At 47.9% G+C, this 19,330-nt stretch overlaps 1 protein-coding gene across 4 annotated transcripts in view; it reads right to left on the bottom strand.

Moving 5' to 3' along the window:
* Positions 1-19,330, bottom strand: part of Nacc2 (NACC family member 2) — a 78,982-nt gene that overhangs the window by 9,772 nt on the left and 49,880 nt on the right. The window lies entirely within an intron of this gene.

The raw sequence follows: 19,330 nt of genomic DNA, 5'->3' as shown, positions 1-19,330 counted from the left end.
CGGACAGAGGCCACAGCCTCCGTGTTTCCAGCACACAGGTAGGTCCTGAGAAGGCCACCTGTTCCCAGCCAGCTGTCCCCTGCTGTGTGTGTGTCTGTGTGCGTTTATGCATGTGTACTTGTGTATCTGTTTGAGTGTCGGTATGTGTTCATGTCTGTCTGTATCTGTGTCTGTGTGGGGCAGGTAGGACTTGGCCCTAAGACAGCTAGAGCCAGCCCTTGGCCCCACAGGCTTAGAGCCTGGCAGGCTCAACGCAGGTGGTGCAGACTTAGATCTTGCCCTGAGGCAGCTCCAAGATCAGACACAGGTGCACTTGCTGCTCCAGATGGGCTAGCTTCCTGTCCCTCCTCACAATAGGGATCACACAGTAGGGATTCTCAGCAGGGGCTACTGTGTGTGTGTGTGTGTGTGTGTGTGTGTGTGTGTGTGTGTGTGTGTGTGTGTGTGTGGAGTGGGGGGCGCGTGAGGGCAAATGGCAAGGGAGGGTCCTGCACAGGAAGGATGTGCAAGTCATTTGAGGCCCTGCTCCTGAGGGAGATGTAGGGCCACCCATCCCCAAGGGCCAACATCTGGGTTCTGAAGTGACCACCCACATCCTAAGGAACAGTGAGTGAATCACTACAAGAGAATGCAGGAGGGGTTCTAGCCCAGCAGACAGGATGGGAAGCCTATCCGTAGCTCAGCCCTGTCCCCAGTGCCTGGAGTTGCAGAGCAGGGTCTCCAGGCTGCTTCAGGCCCACTACTTTTTGCTGCAGCTCAGGACAGCACAACCCCACCTGCGTCTGAGGAAGTCTCAGAGTCGGCAGACAGTCCACGAGGACAGGAGACAGAAACAAATGGAAGCGGCTGAGATGCAGACCCCTGCCTGGTACCAACTGGTGGTCAGGCAGGCTGGCCAGGTGGCGTTTCCCAACCAAGGGAGAATCGATCGTTACAGCCCGGAATTACCCAGAGACTGAGGGAACACATCAAACAATCCGGATGGTATTTTAAAACATAATTATCCGCCCCCCCGCCCCCCTGGCCCCGCCTGCTGTGATTACACATGCAAACGAGCAGCGCCAACGCTGTGCGCTGTGCGTGGCATTTACATAAAGAGTGTTCACCAACAGAAATAATTCTCCATCCGCAGCCAGCGCTCTCTTGAGATGTTTTTCTCAACAGCAGAAGTTGTTTGCGCTCCACATGCACACCCCTCCCCAGCCTGGCTCCCCAAGAGCCAGAGACTGTCAGCCCAGAGCCCCAAAAAACCTCTTCTATTTCTGCCCTGCCAAGTGCTGGATGCTGCCATCTCTAAAAATACCCTAAACTGAGCCTTAGCTCATCAGCAAAGGTACTCTGAACTCCTTTGGGTGCCTCCACCCCTTCCCCAGGTCCCCGTGGGGTGGCTTCGGTCACCACTCTGATTACAGTCTTAAGATGCAGCTAGGTGTTAAGGGAAACTCCAGAGACTCACTACCAGAGGAGATTGGACATTCATTCCCAGTAGACCTCAATGGGCCCTGAGTCAGGGCTGGTACTTGTTCCAGGTGTGCTGGGAGTCCATTGTCCCTGTGCCCCCTTCCTGCCACCCCCACCCCCAGAGAGGACTGTGAGCTGAGGACAGATCCTGTGATCACATGAAGTTCCCCGCATACTGGTCTCAGGTACCAGGAGACTCTCCTATCATCCAGGACTGGTCCCAGTGGTATCAATGTCACTTTCACATTCCCCAGACCAGGTGACAAGGCTCTGGTTTCTAGGGCTGAGCATCCAAGGAGAGAATGTGCGGTGTAGTGAGCTACCTTGATGAAGAGCTGTAACCACCCGTCGACGTGCGTGACTTCCTGGTCATAGCAGAAAGATCTGTTATAGTGGTGCCCTGGACACTCGGGCACTGCTCCTCTCCAGGGTCAGGAACCCATCCCCTTTAGGTGACACCATGGAAGCAAACTGGATACCGGGAGTCACATGATACGTGGGTTACATTCCAGGGTTCTTAACATGATCACCTAGGAAGTCAGTTAAGCCTCTGAGCCCCAGTAGATGCACAGCGACCCAATTCTCTAAGAAGGGCTCAGGCTGAGTGGGATGAGCCAAGCACAGAAGGTCAAACCTGTAGGATTTCACTTACGTGAGGTTCCCAGGTGTCAAGCCATATGGAACCAAGAGGCAAAATGTGAATATTTTGAGTGGGGAATCTGTGTCAGTTTGGGAAGATCTCGGGGAGTTCTATGGACAGGATGTTAGTGATGGCTGAACAATGCGAATACGCCTAATGTCACCGAAAAGCACACTGAAGATGACTGCAGATCATTACCTTATCCTATAGGTACAAGCACATCTAAAAGAAGGAAGGGGAGGAGGAGGAGGAGGCTGGGCATGGTAGCTCATACCTGTCATCCTAGCACTTGGTAAAGACAGGAAGATCAAGGGTTCAAGGCTATCCTCAGCTACATAGCAAATTTGAGGTCAGCCTCATGAGACCCTGTCTTAAAAACAAAACAAACAAACAAAATACCAACAAAAACAAAGAAAATAAGCATTTTGGGTGTAGCTTAGTGGTAGAGCATGTTTAGCTGGGATGAGGCCTGCGAAAGAAGGCAGGGGGGAGCAGGAAAGAGGGAGTGGCAGATCCCACAGCCTGTTTCTCTCCCATGGGATCTGCCCCCAGGAGACTGCCCAGTAGGAGCTCCCCTCTCTCTCCCCAGCCTCTCCTACCCTGTTCCCCACTGCTGGGAATCCCCTCAAGAAATCCCAAGCAGATACAAACAGCTGCCTGTGGATGAGTGGCCACTCAGGTCAGACCAGAGGCCTGGGGAAGGGGATTCCCATCTACTTCACAGACTAGATGTACACAACACCCCCTCAAAACACACAATCAGAAAATGAACCCTAGTTCTTAACTGTGTGTGAGTAGAAAAAAATGAGCCCATGATGAGAGAAAAATGCCAACTCACACCGGAAGAGTCCCTGTAATGCTGCAGTCATCAAGACCACATGGTACAGACAGACAGACAAGCTCGTCCCAGAGCTGCCACAGATGATCTGCGCAAGCGCACACTCGGCTGACTTACACTGGTGTGAGCCAGTCAGCAGAGCTGCCACAGATGATCTGCGCAAGCGCACACTCGGCTGACTTACACTGGTGTGAGCCAGTCAGCAGAGCTGCCACAGATGATCTGCGCAAGCGCACACTCGGCTGACTTACACTGGTGTGAGCCAGTCAGCAGAGCTGCCACAGATGATCTGCGCAAGCGCACACTCCGCTGACTTACACTGGTGTGAGCCAGTCAGCAGAGCTGGCTGGCTTTCAGGCCCTTTTCCTGTCGCCCCAAACCAAGGCCAGGGCCACTCTCATTGGGGCCCTCGTCCCTCATGCAGAAGTGACTCAGGAGACTTCGGGAAGCAAACAGTAGGAAAGACCTGTTCTGGGGTTTGGATAAGAGTTCTGACATGATCCCCACAGCACAAATCCTTAAAACAACCAGAACTGTCAGTTCTTCAAAATGAAAAACAAAACAAAAAACAAACAAACAAACAAAAACTTCTGTGAAGGAGTAACAAAACAGGGTGGCTACAGATGGGAAGGAAAAAGAAAATGCCGTCAAAGCTCAACTTTTAAAAACGACAACAAAACGATGGAGAGATGGCTCAGCGTTAAGAGCACCGGCTGCTCTTCTAGAGGTCCCGAGTTCAATTCCCAGCACCCACATGGAGGATCACAACTGGCTGTAACTGCAGTCCCGTGAATTCCAATGCCCCCTTCTGGTGTGCAGATGTACACGCAGACGAAAGTATCCATCTGCATAAACAGAAAACCTTTAAGAACAAAACAAAACAACTGAGCCTCACTTTCAGAACTGGGCAGACATGTAGAAGGATTTACAGATGAGAATCTGCACTGGTAATGTGCTTGCTCAACATTTAGTCAAGAAATGAAACCGAAACCACAATAGACTACCAGCCCGTTCTCTGAAGTCAGGACCTAGAACCAGACTCGAGGCCGCGGCTAGTGAAGTGGAACATGGCGGCCTTGCGTTGTCAGTGAGAGTGTGAAATGAGGGCTACCAGAGACGACATAGGCAGTGAGGGTGCACACTCAACAGCACCCACAAGGAGCCCAAGTCAGACCCAGCGACCAGGCTCCTGGGCTCTGTTTTCAGGACCCTTGTGGCTCCCATGAGTGACCTGCTCACCACCCCCATGTTTCTTGGCTGGGCAGCCTAACATGGCTAGTGTAGCCTTCATACCCACGGTCCCGGCCAGTGTTCCTCCCAAAAGCCAAGCTTCCAGTCCTAATGGGTGAGGTGTTTTATCCCCAAGAGTCTCTGGCACCTGAGTCCGGCTGGATGCTTCCCCCCACCCCCACCCTCTCTCTGGCTACCCGGGTAGATGTCCTCACTGCGACTCTGGCCAAGCCTCCTTCTTTCTCTCTCTCCTTCCATGAATGTTTCCACTTTGTCCAATGACATCCCAGAGACACACAATGCCACCCTCACACAAGACAGGATGTGGCTTCCTTGACAAGTGGCACAGAGAGAAGAACAGGTCATGGTCACAAAAAGGGCACAGACCAAAGATTTCTGTGTGTGCGGAGGTAACCCCAGGACACTCAATGAGTCAAAGCCAGGGACAGGGCTTAGCTAATATCTCACACTTACGCACATATACACACATACACCTTGGGCTTGGAAAAACACCTAGAATGTGGTACCTATGGGTGCCCCAGGGAACAGAGCAGCAAGCAAGAAATCCACCCCAGAGACCTTGCTTCAGCTACAGTCACCAAGGTAAGAAGAACGTCTATGTGGAGAACAACAGCAAGAATTGTGTTTTTAAAAAAAGGGGGAGGGGGTCTTCAGTGGCCAGGATCAGCAGGATTAGGGACTGAGACCCCAAAGAGAGGAAGGACAGAGAATGGTGGGGGCACTTGGGACGGGGCAGGGAGACATGGGGAGGCACAGGACTCAGGGATGGCATTCTGAGCACCGTTCTACACTATCCCTGGGTGTCTCTGTAGAATACTAAATAGCAAGTATGCAGAACAAGGCTCCAAAAAACAACAGCCAAGACACAGCGTGGTGGTTTCTTTCCTGGGAGGCAGACTAGGTCTCAGAGCCTTGCCAGGGCAGTCCTGGCTTCCAGCTGCAACCCAGAACAGCCCTGGCTGAGCCTGGGGCTCAGAACACAGCCTGTGCTGGCCCACCCGGGCCTCACCGCAGCCTGGGAGGACCAGTGCCCAGGCCCTCCTTGGAATAACTGTTCAGACTTCTACAATGTTTTGAAGTAACGCCCAGCTATTGAGAAAACAATACCAGGAAGAACAGAAAACAGAAGCAAAAGTATTAGACACAGACCAAATGATTAAAAAAACCAAATCAATTTACAAAAAGACATTAGATCTGACAATTTAGCAGAGGTAGACTTTAAGATATCTGCTGTGGCCGGGCGGTGGTGGCGCATGCCTTTAATCCCAGCACTTGGGAGGCAGAGGCAGGAGGATCTCTGTGAGTTCGAGGCCAGCCTGGTCTACAAAGTGAGTTCCAGGAAAGGCGCAAAGCTACACAGAGAAACCCTGTCTCGAAAAAACAAAAAACAAACAAACAAAAAAAAAATCTGCTGTGAACGTGAACGTGGAAGGGAGCGAGGAATAGAACTGGGAACCTCAAAGAAAACCAGAATCGCTAAGGAATTAAAGAGGGCAGTAACTAAAATCACAAATCCAGAAGGATGATTTGGGGAAGAATTTTACAGAGCAGTTAAGATTTGTGGACTAGAAAATAATTCAATACAAAATACCCAGATGTAGGACGGAAAAGAAGAAACAAAAGTGTGACAGAGAATGGGGGCTGGAGAGATGGATGGCTCAGTGGTCAAGAGCACTGGCTGCTCACCCAGAGGACAATTCAATTCTACACCCACATAGCAGCCCACAACCCTCTGCAACTCCAGTTCCAGGGGATCCCTCTTCTGGCCCCCATGGGCACTGCATACACACGGTACATAGACACACATGCAGGCAAAACACTCATACACATACAATAAACAACTTTTAATCCTTAAAAGAAAAAGACAGAAAACAGACTAGGAGACATATGGAGGACCTGGAGTGCGGCAGCAGCCTGGCACTGGTGGCAATGATGCTCCGGCGGAAGAAGGAAACAAGGCTGCTGTGCTCAAGACCAGTGCCAGGGAGCCAACAGTGGTTGGAACACAGCCCCCTGGGAGGAAAGTGGCCCCGGGCGGGTCTGAGAGGCAGTGCAGGGGAATGGAGAGTACTATAAAGATAAATGCACAGGGAGACACAAGAAAGCAACTTTTAAAACAAGCTGACTGGAGTTTAAAATGCTCACAGAATTGAAACAAGCCATGGCAGCAACAGAGCAACAGGTGTGGGAGGCTCCTGGGCAGAAACGCTTTGTGATGCAAGGTGGGTGGTAAATGCCCCAAGTCTGTAAACTCCTAATGCAAGGCTGCTGAGATCATCTGCTCTTAGAAGGACAGCATAAAAACTTACAGGCCTTATTCACAGAAAACAGGAAACTTGATTAATGCAAAAGAGGAGGAGAGGAAAAAAAAAAAAAAAGGAAGGCCCAGGAGGGGTCAGGGTCAGTATGAATTAAACTCTAACAAGAAGGTTGTTACAGGAAATCAGTGAGCCATGTACTCCAATGACTCAAACCTAGGAGCTGGGGTACTGACTGGCATTCTGGGTTCCAGCGACCCAGGAGAGGGAGGGGAAAGGATGGCATTGTGCAACACAGTGAGACCCTGTCACAAGATAAAGGCAGGTTGAAAGCAAGAGGCAGAAAAGACAGTTCGGGGACAGAGTACATAGAAGACAGGCAGGTACTAAGCAAACGTCAGACCAGGAGGCACTAATGTAAAGAAACACTGCCCGTCTTAACAGGTCTATTTCACAGCAGGAAAAGAAGCCTGGGACTAACATGAACCCAGGACAGCCAGCAAGGCAGCAGCAGGAACTCAAGAGTCACACACTGCCTCGGTGCCTGCCCAAGACCAGGCCAACCTGGAAGAACTCCCAGCTCTGCCTTGAGCCTGGGTGCAGCTTATAAGGCAGCCCATGCAACCTCCTCTCAGCACATTTGGGACTAAGTAGGGCAGCAAGCAAGTCCCCACAAACTCCAGAAAGAGGAGGAGGTCTGAGTGCACTCCAGGACCACACAGGATTCAGTTCACTAAGATGAGCCTAATTCTGAACTTGCTTGGAAATCAAGCAATGCCATAAACCCAAGGGCCCTGGAAGGGGGGTGAGGTGGGGTCATACATCAGAAAAGATATTTATGGGGATTATAATAAAGACCATAGGGCACAGCAAAACATGTTGTGGTAAGGACCTGGCACCATGTGGAGCCCCATCTGGCATACAGGGTAGTGTGGGAGCACCAGGCTCCATCCCAAAGCAACATGGCTCACAGGCCTAACAGTATGGAGCTAGTTTTATTTTATTATTTATTTTGGGGTTTAAAATCTTTTAATTGTTTTATGTGTATGGGTATTTTGCCTACATCTATGACAGTGCACCATGTGTATGCCTGTACCCTTGGAATTACGGATGACTGTGAGCCATCATGTGGGTTCTGGGAATTGAACCTGGTTCCTCTAGAAGAGCAGACATGTGCTTAGCCATTGAGCCATCTCTCTAGGCCCTAATTTTTGGTTTTGTAAACTGATATTAAAACACATGTAATATATAGCAAGCAAGGCATAGAAGTGCATGCCTTTAATCTCAACAGGCAAATGGGTCTTTGTGAGTTTCAGGCCAGCCTGATTAACATAGTGAACTTCAGATAAGTTAAAGCTATACAGTGAGATCCATCCTATCTTAAACACAAATAAACAAACAAACCCATGTAGGGCCCATGAGATGGCTCAGTGGGTAAAGGTGCCTGTTGCTAAGCTGGATGCCCAAGTTTGATCCCCAGGAGAGAACCAACTTCTACAAACTGTTTTCTCATCCCTATACATGAGCCATGTCACATGCACAACCCCCACACACATACACTCTAAAATATATATATATGTATTTAGAAGGGACACTAATACAAAAAACTTAGGCTAAAAGCAGATGCTGTGCAGGAGAGAGATAGAAGAGCTGAATAGCATAAAATCTGAGCTAATGGCCACCCATGGTCTTTGCACAGTATGTCAACAGGCTATGGGACAGACACAGTAACGGGCCTGCCAGACATTAAGCTCTTGAGAGCATGTGGAACTTCATTCCAGTAAAAGTAACCATAGATGTAGCTGGAAAATCTATTAAAAGATGTAACTTATGATGGGCGGTAGTGGTCTGCGGCTTTAAACCCAACACTTGGGAGGCAGAAGCAGGCAGATCTCTGTGAGTTCAAGGCCAGCATGGTCTATATAGACAGCTAGTTCTAGGACAGCCAGCACTACACAAAGAAACCTGGTCTCGAAGAAACAAAAAAAGAAAAAGAAAAAGCAACTTACCAAAACTGACACAAGAGGTAGAAATTGAGCTGTCCTTTTGCAAAGAAAATGAATCTTTGCAAACCATGCAGGTGACTTTCCACAAGCTCGTCTGGATTTTTAATCAAAAACATTAAAGAAAAAATGATTTCCTGGGCTGGAGAGATGACTCAGTGGTTAAGAGCATCTGGCTGCTCTTCCAGAGGTCCTGAGTTCAATTCCCAGCAACCACATGGTGGCTCACAACCATCTGTAACAAGATCTGGCGCCCTCTTCTGGTCTGCAGGCGTACATGCAGACAGAACACTGTATACATGATAAATAAATTAAATTGTAAAAAAAAAGAAAAGAAAAAACGATTTCCTTTATGAGTTCAGATACCAAACCTTGATACCAACACAGAGTGGAGCCTTACAGGAAAGCAAGAGAGGGGCAGTCTCGCTCCCGTAAAACAGTCACAAAGGTCTCGGAAAGTGTTAGCAGCTGGGTGATGACTCACAGAGTCTCAGCACCTGGCAGGCTGAGGCCGGAGGTCTGCCTCAAACTCAAGGCCAACCTGAGCTACAGAGTGATGCTTGCTCACAAAAACAAGGGACTAGAAAGACGGCTCTGCAATTAAGGACACTCACCGCCCTTCCAGAGGACCCAGGTTTGGTTTCAAGTACACACACAGTAGGGTTCACAATCATCTGTGACTCCAGTTCCAGGGGACCCAACACCCTCTGCCATCAGGTGTGTACACAGTGCACATACATACATACATACATACATACATACATACATACATACATACAGGCAAGCACTCATACACATAATTTTTTTAATCTAAAAACAAAAAAAACCCTAAATAAATTATTTTTTAAAAGCCAATAAACTAGGTGTGGTGGTGCACACCTTTAATCCTATCACCTGGAATGAAGAAGCAGGTGGATCTCTGTGACTTCAAGGCCAGCCTGGTCTACATAGTAAACTCAGGCCAACTAGGGCTAAACAGTGAGACCCTGTCTCAGAGAAATAAAAACCGTAACGACGATGACGACGGAGTATTAACAAACAGAAAGGTGGCACTTTGCCCACACAGATCACTCTGTGTTAGTTACATTTAGGTTGTGATAAAACAACTTATGTGACTTTTAAGGGAGGAATCAGGATCAGTCCATCATGGAGGGAAGGGGCATTTCACATCATGGCAGACAGGACACAGAAAGGAGGGACTGGGGATTCTTTTTAAAAATTAATTTATGTGTACCAGTGTTTTGCCTGCATGTGTATCTATATACCATGCTGTGCAGTATCCATAAAGGACAGAAGGGAGCAATGGGTCCTTCTGAACTAGAGTTACAGACACCTGTGAACCACTATGTGGTTAATAAGAATGGAACCCAGGCCTCTGGAAGGATAGCCAGTGCTTTTAAATGCTAAGTCATCTCTCCAGCTCCATGAGACTTACTTTCCCTAGCCAGGCCCTCCTTGATCACATTTCTACAACTTCTCTTCAATAGCTGGGGGGAAAAAACATTGAAAACATGGCCTGGGGAACATTTCTCATTCAAACCATGACCCCAGGCTCCAGGCCTTGCTTTTGGATCTCTACTTTCTGGGATCCCGAGGAGCCATGGGCTATGGGCGTGTCTCATTCAGGTCCACAGCTGGACACAGCTGAAGGCAGGGACATCTTTAACACATCTTTGGGGCTGTGGGCTCAGATCTGACTATGGCTTCCTTGCTCCAGCAGCTGCTGGCCATTAGCATCCCACTGAGCTCTCATGCCTGAGGCCCTGTTACTGAATATTTGTTTACACTGTAAAGATGTGTTTCTGCCTAAGGCGCCTTCTGATTGGTGTAATAGAGAGTGAAACGGCCAATAAGTAGGCAGAAGAGAATAGGCGGGATTTCCAGGGAGAGAAAGGAAAAGGAAGAGGAATCTAGGAACATAGGGGATGCCAGGAAATGCAGAACAAGCAGGACGTGCAGGAAGAGAGGTAACAGGCGCGAGCCACATGGAAGAACATAGATTAATAGAAATGGGTTAATTTAAGTTATAAGAGCTAGTCGGAAACAAGCCTAAACTAAGGTCAAGCTCTCATAATTAATAACAAGTCTCCATGTCATAATGTGGGAACTGGCTGGTGGGACAGAGAAAGACCCGTTAAAAGGTCCTTTCTGAAAGATGAAACTTGCAAGTCAGATCCTGAAGAGGTGGAAGGATGCTACCCCACAGCTAGGGTGACTTCATCCCAGGAATATAAAGTTCTTCTAAAATTAACAGCACAAGGCAAGGTATAGTATTACATGTCTTTAATCCCAGCACTTGGGGGCAGAAGCAGGGAGACCCCTGTGAGTTCGAGGCCAGCCTGGTCTACACAGCAAGTTCCAGGACACCCAGGATCTATATAATAAAACCTTGTCTCAAAAACAACAACAACAACAAGAAGTAAAAAAAAAATTAACAAAACACAAGCTGAGGAGATGGATCAGTAGTTAAGAGCTCTGGCTGCTCTTCTAGAGGACCCAGGTCCAATTCCCAGCACCCACATGACAGCCCACAACTGTCTGTAACTCCAGTTCCAGAGATCTGACACCCATACACAGACACACATGCAGGCAAAACACCAATGCACATAAAATAAAAATAAAGTATATATTTTAAAAAAATTAACAAAGCACAAGAGGAAACTCATACATAGGTGTGTTCTGTGTAAAGATGCCTCGTCCATGGAAGCGGCACACAGGACAGCGGTCCCTTAAGATCACACTACTCAGAGACATAGTCCCAACCTTCAGTTCGCTGCGTGCCCTCTAGGGCGTTCACACATGGTGAGGATGCCCACTGCACCCCAGCATTAAGCAGTGTGATGGTCTGAATGAGAATGTTCCCCGTGACTCAAGTGTTCCGACACTGCAGTCTTCAGTTGGTGGTACTGTTTGGTGAATGTTACAAAGGCGGTCTGCCTGGAGGGAGCACATCACGGGGCAGGCTTCAAGGGTTTACGGGCTTGCCACACTTCCAGTTTGCTCTTTTGGCTTCTTCATGCTTGTGGTTGAGGATGCGAACGCTCCATTTCCTGTCCCAGGGCCACCTGCTGCCATCCCTCACCCCCAACCCCTGCTATAATGGAGTCTCCCTCTGGAACTCTAAGTCCAATCAAACCCTCCCATCTATAAGCTACCTTGGTCTTGGTGTCTTATCACAGCAACAGAAAAGTGACTAGAACAAGTGGCATGTGGCTATGGTTAGGGAAAAAAACAAAAAGTCTTTGTCAAATTTCAACTTATTTGTGGGGAAAAAAAAAATCTCAGTCAAGGGGAAAAAAGAGAAATATCCTTAATTTGATAAAAACAAAACCACATCACAGCAAGCCTAGAGTGGCCTGCACAGTAAGTCTGAGGTAGCCAGAGCTTTTCCTGAATTAGGGAACAAGAATACAACAAATCCCAGATAATGCCACGAGGCAAGAAAAGGAACACAGAGGTTAACATCAGACATAAACTCATGGGCTGGAGCTGGGGCTCAGTTGGTAGAGAGCTTGCTCAGCGTGCAAAGAGCCCTGAGATGAATCTCTATCACCACATCAATCAGGTGTGATGGTGCATGCCTGAAATGCAGGCACTTAGGTGGAGGAGAAGCAGAAGTTCAAGGTCAACCTCAGCTCCATTGTGAGTTCAAGGTTATACTGTTAAAAAGAAAGAAAAAGGCCAAGAGCAAGCTAAATGTGGTACCATATACCTGTAATTACCATATTTGGGAGGCTGAGGCAGAAGGATCACAAGTTCAAGGCTAGCCAGGGACACATACTGAGTACTTGTCTAAATATATAAACAAATAAATTTGTGAGTGGCTCACTGACAGAGACCTCCCTGACATTCCTGATGGGTTAGAAGGAGAGGAAGGAAGAGGGAGGGGAAGAGGGAGGGAAAGGGGGAGGGAAAAGGGGGAGGGAAAGAGTCAGGGTTAGTGGAGGACATGATTATACACAGACAACCCAAAAGAAATGGCAGGTAATCCAGTCGGGCAAATCAGAAAATGTGTCATCCAATTTGTTTCGATATATTATCAAGAGCGACACACAACTACAGAGAAACTTCAACATCACGTAATTAAGACAAGAAATGGATTTCCAGGAATCAATGCAATGGAGGATCGCAGAGCATTATGAGAAAACCCGGGACATCAGATGGCCATAGCTGGACAGAAGGTATCCATGAAACCTCAGCATCCAGGATGCTCTTGTGAGAGGCAGTTGGCATCCGGATACTCAACAGTACCTGAAAATGAGGCCAAGGTCATGCCAAGGTCAAGGGTGAAGGGAACAAAAAGCCTGAACAATTTAGCAGGCAGAGAAATGAAGCCACACACAGGCCTCGGGATAAACAAATCAATGGGGCAGTAAAGCTTGAACTAAGTTCTTACAGTTTACAGATACCTCACTAGGTACTAACAAAGGGGCCACTCGTATGAGGTGGTGTGTAAAATGTCCCTCTCAATAACAAGTGACCAAGTGTCAGGGAAAGTATGAACCCAGAACCCAGGGCCAGGCCACACTCAGACAGGAGTGTACCTTTAAGAGGTAACTTGGAGCTGAGCAGTGGTGGTGTACGCCTTTGATCCCAGCACTTGGGGACAGAGACAGGCGGATCTCTGTGAGTTCCAGGCCAGCCTGGTCTACAGAGCGAGATCCAGGACAGGCACTAAAACTACACAGAGAAACCCTGTCTCGAGAAAAAAAAAAAAAAAAAGGTAACTTGGAGACCAAGCTTAGTGGCCTTTAAATCCCAGCACTCAGGAGGCAGAGGCAGATGGATTTCTGTACATTTGAGGTCAGCCTGGTCTACACAGTGAGTTCCAGGAAAGAGAGTAAATCCTATCATTAGAGGAAGATGTGACAGACAGACAACCAGACAGAGAGACAGAAGGCTTTAGAGACAACAGCTCCAATTCCTGAGTTCTCTGTTCATCTCTCACCCCTCCCCCAGGGTCCCTATATTCCCAGGCTGGTCTGATTGCTAAAAAGAGAGACAGACAGACAGACAGACAGACAGACGACAGGCAGACAAAGAGAACACTGTTGAGCAAGCTCAAACAGAAATGAATAAACCCAGCCCCAAGATCATCATTCCTACACACCCCTGGAACATGGCTCAGTGGCACACCATTTAAGAGTTACAAGAAGAGCCAGGAGGTGGTGATGCACGCCTTTAATCCCATCACTCAGCAGGCAGAGCCAGGCGGATCTCTGTGAGTTCGAGGCCAGCCTGGTCTACAGAGCGAGATCCCGAACAGGCACCAAAACTACACAGAGAAACCCTGTAAAAGAGTTACAAGAAAAGAAGGGAGGAAGGGAAGGGGAGAGGAGACAGGAAGAGAGTAGGGGAAGAAAGGAAAAGGGAAGAAGGGAGAGAGGAAGAGAGAGAGGAAGAGAGAAAGGGAAAGAGGGAGGAAGGGAAGCGGGGAAGAAAGGGAACTCAGTCTCCACTGAAAGTTACAAACAACTAATTCTGGAGTTGCCATCAGGAGGGGTCACAGGAACCTGGAATGTTCTTGCTGAATAAGGCAGTAAGAAAATGCTTTTTTAAAAAAAAATATGGTAAATAGCCTGGCGTGGCGGTGCGCACCTTTAGTCCCAGCACTCACTCAGAAGGCAGAGACAGGCTGATCTCCAGGCCAGCCTGGTCTATAGAGCTTCCAGGACAGCCAGGGCTACACAGAGAAACCCTGTCTCAAAAAAACCTCCCCCCCCAAAAAAAAATTAGGTATGCATATGTTAAATAAATCACAGCCACAGTGAAGGAAGAGAATAAACCAGCAGAGGCAATGTCAGTGAGAAACTACGATACAGGCTGCTAGCTGTAAGCGTAGGAGCTGTGGTGCTGGCGGTCACTCCTGCAACAAGGAAAAGCAACCCGTCCCCACCACCACAAGGGAGGCCGCCTATACACGGGGCAGCCGCTGTGCCCTCAAGGGGGGACAGTGGCTTCACATGGACAGATGTGAAGGCACAGAGTGCAGGGCTCTGTGGAACAGCAGAGAGGCCCTGGCCCCGTCCCGGAGGATGGCTTCCAAAGGAACTGAGCTCCTCTCCAAGGCTAACAGTGCCTGGTAGACAGACTGTGAAGCCAGCCTGGACTGAAGTGAGTGAATGACTCGGTGATGCTCATGCCTGGGGGCTGCAAATACCTCGACCAGATCACAGAGAGGAGGACAGAAGACCCGATGAACAGGGAGACTGTGTAAGAATGTCCTGCCAAGGCAATGGTGTCTGCAGCGAGAAGAACGAAGGGACCCACGGGGCAAACGGTGGCTGCAGCTGTTCAAAGGGCAGAAGGACGCAGCTTTGAGCTTGTCTTACAACTTTTAGGTGAGTTTGAAACAACTTCAAATTAAAGTGCTTTTATTCTTTACAAACATGACAGGACATCATATTAACCTTAAGATGGGAAACAGTTCTTCAAATAGTACATAAAAGCACGAAATTCTAACTAACTTTCTATCAAAATTACATTTTGTGGGTGCAGCTCAATTGCAACGTGCTTGCTTAGCATGTGTGAGACCCTGGGTTCCTAATACTGGAAACAAAGAAGAAAAGAGAGGGAGAAAGGGGAGCGGAGGGAAGGGAAGGACAGAGGGACAGAGGGAGGGAGGGGAGAAGTCGAAGACAGAGGTTTATAACATAACATACATGTCTGAAGAGCTGGGCATGGTGGCCTATGCCTGAAATCCCAAGAACTTAGGAGGTGAAGGGGTGGGGGGAACAGGAGCTCAAGGGCATCCTTGCCTGTATAGGAAGTTTGAGGCCAGCCTGAGCTACAAGAGACCCCCATCAAAAAACAACCAACCAATCAACAAACAAGAAACAAGAAACGTCTGATAAAAGACACTAGGTTAGCAAAGCATGGTGGTGCATGCCTTCCGTCCCAGTAAAGGCAGGCAGATCTCTGTGAGTTAGAGGCTAGCCTGGTCTACAAAGCAAGTTCCAGGCCAGTCAAGGCTACATGGTGAACAAGCTGGGCACAGTGGCTCATGCCTACTACATAGCACTTGAAAGGCTGGAAGGCCTAAGCTATATAAGTGAGTTCTAGGACAACCTGGAGTAAAACTCTATCTCAACAACAAAAACAAAAAAATGGGGCAAAATATTTAAATATTCAGACAGAATATTTAAAGGGAGGTCTGAAACTGTGTTTGACTATTAAAAATGCAACACCACTAAAGAGACTCAGCATATTGCAGATGTTCAACCTCTACAATGTCTAGCATCTACTTAAAAATTAAAAGATGTAGCCAGCAGCAGTGGTGCATGCCTCTATTAATCCCAGCACTTGGGAGGCAGAGGTAGGTGGATCTATGTGAGTTCGAGGCCAGCCTGGTCTACAGAGTGAGTTCCAGGACAGTCAGGGCTACACAGAGAAACCCTGTCTCAAACAAACAAACAGACAAACAAATTAAAAGATGTGGAGAAGGGTTGGGGATTTAGCTCAGTGGTAGAGCGCTTGCCTAGCAGGCGCAAGGCCCTGGGTTCGGTCTTCAGCTCTGGAAAAAAAAGATGTGGAGAATCACAGAAAGGAGAAAAATCAACCAATGAGAGCTGAGCCAGGAGTGGCAAGATGCTGACATTCGCAGACACAGGTTTAACTGCTTAGGTTAAGCATGACCGGAGCGCTATAAACAAAAGAGCTATTCCAGAGGACAAGACGGAGCTGCAGAAAGGAAGATCCATGGGTAGGAGTAACTTATCTTACCCACAGTCTAGAGAAGGGAAAAGAGCTAAATAGTTAATAAACAAACAGGGCCTGTGATATAGCACCACAGCTGTCACTGGAGTGCAGGGGAGATGCAGAAAGTACCCTAGAAAGCCAGGCAAGCAGAATGGATACAAACTACCACATTTCCGTACAAGACACAGCCATGTTTGACCAACCTAGGATATCACCTCCAGCAAAAGCAGCCTTTGAAACAAGGGCTACAACAAACTGCACAGAAAACACATGTAAAGATTGTGTAAATTCACACCTCAGTGAGGTACGGTTTTCATTTTATTTGAGACAGGGTCTCTCTACATACCCTGGCTATTCTGGAACTCGCTATGTAGATAGATCAGGCTGGCCTCAAACGCACAGAGATCCTCCTACCAAGGATTACAAGTGGGGGTCACCATGCAAGGTAATCTAGAGATAATTTCTAATTTCTTATAATTCATCACTGGCTGAAGGCTGAGAGCCATTGAGAGCAATCCTCCAGTAGAAAGAAAGGAATGCCAGATGGAAACTCTAATCTTTCTCAAGGATGAGGACGAGAAGGAGAACCTAGGCAAAAACAAAGCTATGTCCACTCACCTCTCCCAGACTGACTCGTAATCACTAAAATCCTAACGTCACTTAAGGGGCAGTGTACACACGAACTGAGGACTCACTGCAATGTGAGGAGACTTGCTTAGCCGTAGAAAGAACAAACCTTTAACATACACCATGTGACAAACCTCAAAGAGACAGGACTCTAAGGGCACAAGCTGAATCACTAATACACCCCACTTGACTGAACCTCAGCCATGTAACGCTCTAAAGGTACAGGATGCTTAGGGTTCCCACTTATGTGACACAAAACAGGCTGTGGTTGCCAAGAGACGAAAGGAAAGAGATGCCTTTGAGGGGCCAAGAGAGCTGGATGAGAAGGGATATTGGCCTGCATCTCCACCGTGAGACTCCGCTGTGGAGCAGCTCCCAGGACTCCTGGTATCAATCTGCTGAGCCTCAGAGAACTCTATTCCAGAGAGTAGCTTTTACTCATATAAATGCCGTAAGTTACCAAAGAGAGGAAGGATAAATCATAACCAGCCATTTAAAGTGAAAATAATAACCTATTTCGAGACTTGCTGCGCAGGGAAAGGCTGTGAGACCACAGTGGCCAACAGGAGGATGCAGGGAGGAGGTGAGCTGGGCAGGAGGGCAGAGTGTGCGGCAAGACACAGGTGCCAGTTCAGAGCTGCAGCAACAGCCAACAGCGGACAGGAAAGGAATGCCAGGGGATGTCCAGCGGGGAGACAGGCGGGGAGCACTGGAAGAAACAAGAGCAGGCAGCCACAGCATGATGGTGGGCTGAACCCAACACCTTCCACGACACAAGGCACGGTGTCAGACGGAACTAACTAAAAATGTACACCCGGCCCATCCACCATCTACAAGAAGTGTGCTTCGACCGGGGGAGTTAAAAGTGGGAGACGAACCAACAGTGTGCTAGTAACTAAGACAGCCGGAGCTACAGGTGTGTCGTCCAGGGGTGGAGTGCGCGCTTAGGATGAGTGAGGCCTTGGGTTCCGTTCCTAGGGGAAGAGGGAGGAGGGAGGAGAGATGAGAGCGGGAAGGAGGCTGGAGTGGATGTGTTAACACCAAATTAGACTTTGGAGATGGATAAATTCCATGAAATACACAAATTAGCATGACAGGAACAAGATGAAAGGGGAAAAATTTGAATGGTTCTATATCCAAAGTAATATTGGTAATTAAAGGAAATTGTAATTGGTAATACACTGGCAATTAAAATAAATTGGGAATTTAAAGCCTTCCCACAATTAAGAGCAACAAACGCCAGGCTCGAGTGGGCTCACCAGTGACACAATCCTACCCACACGGTAAGCAGGAAGAAGGGCCATCAAACTTACATGAGCTCTCTCAAAAAAATAAAGGAGGGGGCTGGAGAGATGGCTCAGAGGACCTGGGTTCAAGTCCCAGCAACCACATGGCAGCTCACAACTGTCTGTAACTCAAGATCTGACATCCACACACAGTCTATATACATGCAGCAAAACACCAATGCAAACAAAATAAAAATAAATAAATTATATTTTTTAAAAAAAAAGAGTGCTTATTTCTCTTTTAGAATACCTGAGTCTAGTTCCCAGCACCCACATCACTTACAGGATCACAGCTACCTCTAACTCCAACTCCAGGGGATATAACACCTCCACCCACCAAAGTACATTCAAGTACACACAATCACACATACAACTTGAAAATAAAGTAAATTGCCGGGCAGTGGTGGTGCAGACCTTTAATCCCAGCATTTGGGAGGCAGAGGCAGATGGATCTCTGTGAGTTTGAGGCCAGCCTGGTTGGTCTACAATGAGAGTTCCAGGACAGCCAGGGCTGTTACACAGAGAAACCCTGTCTCAAAAAAGAAATAAATATAAATAAATGAATAAATAAATAAGTAAATCTTAGAAAAAAAGTCTTGGGAAGCAGAGGCAGGGGAGCTCTGTGAGTTCAAGGTCAACCTGGTCTATATAGGGAGTTCCAGGACAGCCAGAGCTACAATGTGAGATCCTGTCTCAAAGAATAAAAAATAAGTAAAGAAACGAAATTAAAAAACAACGGAGAAAAGAAGTGTAAGGCCAGCATCTCCCAGCTTCTGAGTGAGGCCAGGCGACAGATGACTTAAGTCCCAGCTCTTTGTGAGTACGAGGCCAGCGTGGTCTACACAGTGAGTTGCAGGTCAGGTAGAGAGCTAAGAGACCTTGTCTCAGACAATCAAACAGACAAACAGACAAAAACACAAAAGAGGGATTGGGGATTTAGCTCGGTGGTAGAGCACTTGCCTAGCAAGCACAAGGCCCTGGGTTCGGTCCACAGCTCCGACAAAACTACACACACACACACACACACACACACACACACACACACACACACAAAAGAAACAGATCAGCAGCTTTCGTGAACACATGTGAACTTTCTCCAGAAAAGCTAGCAAACCGAACCTTAGGACTGTGTAGTCACTGTATCATGTTACAATAAGGCAGTTAATGCCAAAAACTCAAGGATGGGTCAACATGGGAACAGCCACTAACAGAAATCATCACCGGAGGAAACTCCATCAGGGAAGGAGGCAAGGCCGCCTTACGTACCC

This window comes from Peromyscus californicus, unplaced genomic scaffold (genome assembly GCF_007827085.1).
Source record: "Peromyscus californicus insignis strain IS unplaced genomic scaffold, ASM782708v3 Scaffold_7__1_contigs__length_154581171, whole genome shotgun sequence".
Taxonomy (NCBI): Eukaryota; Metazoa; Chordata; class Mammalia; order Rodentia; family Cricetidae; genus Peromyscus; species Peromyscus californicus.
This window is presented reverse-complemented; position numbering and strand designations above follow the sequence as displayed.